General features: G+C 42.5%; 1 pseudogene; it reads left to right on the forward strand.

Moving 5' to 3' along the window:
* Positions 1 to 1,679: 1,679 nt before the first annotated feature.
* Positions 1,680 to 3,987, forward strand: LOC136854779 (piggyBac transposable element-derived protein 4-like; annotated as a pseudogene).
* The last annotated feature ends 1,214 nt before the right edge of the window (positions 3,988 to 5,201 follow it).

The raw sequence follows: 5,201 nt of genomic DNA on the forward strand, positions 1-5,201 counted from the left end.
GAGAGGTATTTCCAGGTATAACTATTTTCAAATGCATTTGCCATAGTATTCATTTATGCGCATCTGAATCTGTTAAGCATTTACCTAGACATTGTGAGGATCTCATTAGAAATATCTTTACACACTTTGCCCACAGTGCTAAGAGAAAATATGAGCTGAAACTTGCCCAGACTTTCCTAGACCTTAAGCCGCATAAGATCTTGCATGCATGTACCACTAGATGGCTGTCATTGCATGCAGCAGTTGAGCGTGTACTTGAACAAAGGGATGCTCTGAAATTGTATTTTTCTAGAACTGAAGACCAAGAAAAATTAAAATCTGTTGAGTCCACCGTTCGAAGCCTAAAAGATCCCTCAATATTTCTATATATTGAATTTTTTTTATTTCATTCTTCCTAATTTCACAAGACTTAATCTTATGTTTCAGCAAGAGGCCCCAACTATCCATCTTCTTCATGATAATATCACCCAAGTGTATAAGAACTTGATTCGATATTTTTGCAGGAGGGATCTTGTCTTCTGATCCAAGTTTATGTACAAATCACATGCCTCTTAATCTGGTATATCTAGGATCTAAAGTTCATGGTCTCCTGCAGATGGAGGAGTATAACAGGGATCAGGTAATGGTCAATGATGTACGCACCAGGTGTCGAGAATTTCTTATTAGGATGTGTCAGCAGCTGAAGAAAAGATTTGATCTCAAAAATAAGTTTTTCTATATGGCATCCTTTTTAGATAGAAAAAAGGTGCTACAAAACAAGACTAGGGAGTTGTTGCCTACTTTACATGACTTTTCTATGTCTGTGCTTCGTATATATGGGGGCAATCTACAAGATCTTGACAATGAGTGGCGCAATCTGGATTCTACCTTTATTCCAGAAGAAATTAAGACTTGTAGCATAACAGATTTTTACATAAAGTTGGGTGGTATAAAAGATAATAATGAAGGTATATTGATGTTCAACAACCTTTCACAATTTGCTTTATATGTCTTATCTTTACCTACTACTAATACTGCTGCAGAGAGATTATTTTCAAAACTTAATTTAATTAAGACAGATAACCGGAACAAACTATTGATACCAGCACTTCAAGCATTAACTGTTGTTTCTGAGAAGGTGAGAGAAGAAGGCTGCTGCTATAATTTCAAACCAACTCAACCAATGATAGAATGTCTTGGAAATTTTGAGTAGACTAGGTCCGTTTTATGTAGCCTGCAGTATATATTTTTTGGTTGTTGTAAAATTGTTTGTTAAAATTATTTTGTATTAATTATTGATGTTTATGTATAAAATATAATGAGAGACATATCCTGTCGTTTGTATATTTCCCACTCAGCAAACTAAAAAAATGCGTATATTTCTTGTGTACAATGTAGAACAAATGGATTACTTCTTACAATTGGAGCTAAAGGCTGATAGTTGTCTAAAATCCAATTTAGAAAGCAAATGCATATATGTAGTAAACCATGAATAACTAAACAGAGGAAAAGCTTTTACTAAAGCTAAGTCAAAAACAAGTAATGGCTGACATTCCAAATTATGATAGTCCTCCCACTTTATTTACGTCACCATTTTCCCTACGATTGTTATACAGAGGAAGAGAGAAAACGTCCTTTTTACTTCACCATTCAATCCCAATCATTGTTATGCAGAGAAACAAAGAAAACATCACCACCCATAGTCTGTAACTCCTGTGTAGTTGTCTGTAAGCGACTGGAATATACTTAGTGTGTCCTATGCGGCAACACTGCTCCTCAGTACCTTCAGTGCTTTGTGCGAAGTCTTGAAGGGTGGGTGTGCGCTCTCGCTCGGGGCTTGGAATTTTCCATCACGGGAAAGTTTGTAATTTTGGGAGAAAGTCACCCGACGTTATGGTGACTGTGAAACTTTTTACCAGGGTGATATACGCCCTATGTTGTGGTGACCGTACTTTTTGTGAAATTTTAAGTGTGTTTCTTTTCAGGTATTGAGTTATTTATTTCAGGAATAACAAAATTATGGCTGGTCGAGGCAAGTGGCTCAGAGGTGAAGAACTTTTGGATATAATGAACAGATCAAGTTCCCTATCATTGCAAGATAGTAGTGATAGTGAAAGGGGTGTTGATGTTGAGCCGAATATTGATAATGAAAGTGAATTTAGTGACAACCTAGAAATAGACGAACTATACGATAGTGACGATGACGAAGAGTATGTGCCCGTGATTGAATCAGGAAGTAGTGATGAGTCTGAGGGGGATGATACTCCTCCAAAGAAAAAAAAAGGAAGAATTTCACGTCCACACCAATAAAAAGTCCTGCCACTGCCAGTACCTCTGCTGCTGCCCCTGCTAGTACCTCTGCTGCTGCCCCTGCCAGTGGTGGATGGAGAAGAAAACACCGCCTGGGGCTGATGCTCCACCTGTTGTGGACTTCAACAAAACATCAACTTCCACCCGAAGTAATTTCAGGTGGAGCTGTCAGCCCCAGCACGTTGCAACAATGAGGAGATTGTCAAGGAACATCTTAGAAAGATTTACTCCAGGGCCAACTCAGGAGGCAAGGGATATAATCGCACCTGAGGAGGCAATCAAGCTCTTTATTACTGATTCCATTGTTCAGGAAATCATCACCTGGACAAACAAACGTATAGAGCTTGTGGCAAGTCAAAGTGCCACATACGGTGCTACGGAGCCTAAGGAGATATTAACACTCCTGGGAGTGCTCATAGTGGCAGGACAGCAGAGGGATAACCATCTCTCCCTCATTGAGATGCGGAGCACTGCAAGTGGGTGTCCCCTGTATCAGGCAGCAATGTCCAAGGGGAGGTTTGAGTTTCTCATATCCTGCCTGAGGTTTGACAACCCTAAAACCTGTGTGGAGAGGCAGAACCAGGATAACTTTGCTCTTGTGAGGAAGGTGTGGGATGAGTTTATCGAGAACTGTGGCCGGCTCTATGTCCCACACGATAACCTCACAGTGGACGAACACCTATTGGGATTTAGAGGGAAGTGCCCTCCCATATATATATCCCCAACAAACCTGCCAAATACGGCATCAAGCTTGTCCTGATCTGTGACTCTGAGACAAATTACATGCTTGGTGCCATACCCTACCTTGGCAAGCAGGGGACAAGGCCACGGATGGGGTCAACCTACGGCATTACTTCACCAAGGAACTCACCAGGCCATACCACGGAACAAACAGAAATGTGACCACGGACAACTGGTTCACATCAGTGCCTCTCATCTCTGACCTCCTGAACAACTGTGGAATGACCCTTGTTGGCACAGTTCGAGCCAACAAGGCTGAAATTCCACAGGAGATGAAGGCAAAGGCAACATGACTGCACGGTTCAAGTGCCTTCCTCTTCACCAAAGAGATGACGCTTGTGTCGTGCGTGGTGTCGTACGTGGCACAGACATCCCGCACAAAGAAGAAAATGGTGCTGCTCATGTCATCCCAGCACACCCAGCCTACCATTGCACCAAGTGGCACACCAGACATCATTGAATTTTACAATGCCACAAAAGGAGGGGTCGACACATTCGACCAAATGTGCGCAACGAGTTCATGCTCTAGGAAGACACGATGTTGGCCCCTCTGTGTGTGGTATGGCATCCTCAATGCAGCGAGTATCAATGCCTTCATCATCAGCTGCAAGACCCGTGCAAGGACAGGCATCAGCAAACCGAAGGGGAGGGCATTCATGATGAATGTGGGGAGGGTACGCATCACTCCCTGGGCTCAGTCACACCTGTCATCACCAGTCCTGTCCAGCCAACTTCACACCTTGACAACAACAGTGTGTGACCTTCCATCACTCGGCAGCGCTGCCGGGTTACCAGGGACGACATTTGCTGACAGCAAGTCACCCTTGGTACACTGTTCTGACTGCCCTAGAAAGTTAGACAGGAAGACCCGGCATCGCTGCAACAGGTGTGCCAAACCAAAGTGCCCTCGGCACCTGTACCCCACCTGTGGTGACTGCCTGTAAAAGGTAAGTTCATTTTTCATTGTGTATCTTCATTTTGTGTTGAAATAAATGACCATCAGCTTTGGAAAAACAAATGAAATGAAAAATTGAACAAAAAATATAGCCATTTTTTGCGTGTCTCCCATACAGCTCCCAGTCGGGGAGGGCTCAACTACCTCAGGACCATTGTACAACAGAAGTCTCCAACTGCAGTACTTTTTTTTGGAAAATTTTTTTTCTAAGCACATATTAAAATTGTAACTTTTAGTCTAGTTCACCATAAAATCAGTAACAGTATTAAGATAAAGTACAATAAGTATACTAGCACTTTCCTGTCCAATTGATGTAATATTACGGATAATCACCCTAACCCCCCCCCCCTTGTCTGACTGACGTAATTTTACGTAAAATTTACCGAAATTTTTCGTACGTGTGGTAGGGGTAAATTTTTTTTATTTTCGGACAAGTACCAATTTCCATAGGGTAGATCATACCTTGGACCGTGTAACTTGGGTATCAATACGCCAGCTAAGTAGTTCATATAATGCGCATGCTCAAATCCCAGGCGTAGTAAAATTCTCACAATGAAATCAGCTGATCCCACCCACGCCTCTCTCTCTCAGTGACCACACGTGCGAGCTGCTGTCAACACGGGCTTTTGTTTACATCGTGCCGTGACGCGAGAACACTTTTCCGAGATGCATTCGCGAAGATTTTATGGAAAAAGTGGCGCAAAACGCATTAGTGCATCTCATAAAAGAAGATTAGATTTTAGTAGGCAGGGCTCTGAATCTCCAGAAGATGCCAAGATAAGGAGGGTGCTAATGGATTATGACTTTTCTTGGAGGGCTCAAAGGATTAACCTCACACCAAGCAAGCAAGCCATGGAACTGCTTCGTCTCGAGTGGGAGGAAGAAGATTCTGATCCTGAAGTGATTGATGCTGATGATGAAATGATTGAGTGGAGTGATGTTGATGAGGTAATGGCTACAGGAGTTGTAGCATTACAAAATGTGTTACAGGTACACAAAAAATAGTTCAGAGAGGCCGCAATTAGTGTTGGTGAAGTACCGGGAACAAGTGGCGTAAGCATCAGGGAGAGAGGTAAGAGAGAGAGAGAGAGAGAGGAAAAAAGTTCGTAAGTTGGAGAGAGATGCTGCTGGTATTTCTGTTGTTGGGGGTTCTGATGCTGCTGGTATTTCTGTTGTTGGGGGTTCTGTTGGTGAAGCTGGTGTTATTAGGGGTTCT

Source organism: Macrobrachium rosenbergii, chromosome 30 (genome assembly GCF_040412425.1).
Source record: "Macrobrachium rosenbergii isolate ZJJX-2024 chromosome 30, ASM4041242v1, whole genome shotgun sequence".
In the NCBI taxonomy this organism is placed as follows: Eukaryota; Metazoa; Arthropoda; class Malacostraca; order Decapoda; family Palaemonidae; genus Macrobrachium; species Macrobrachium rosenbergii.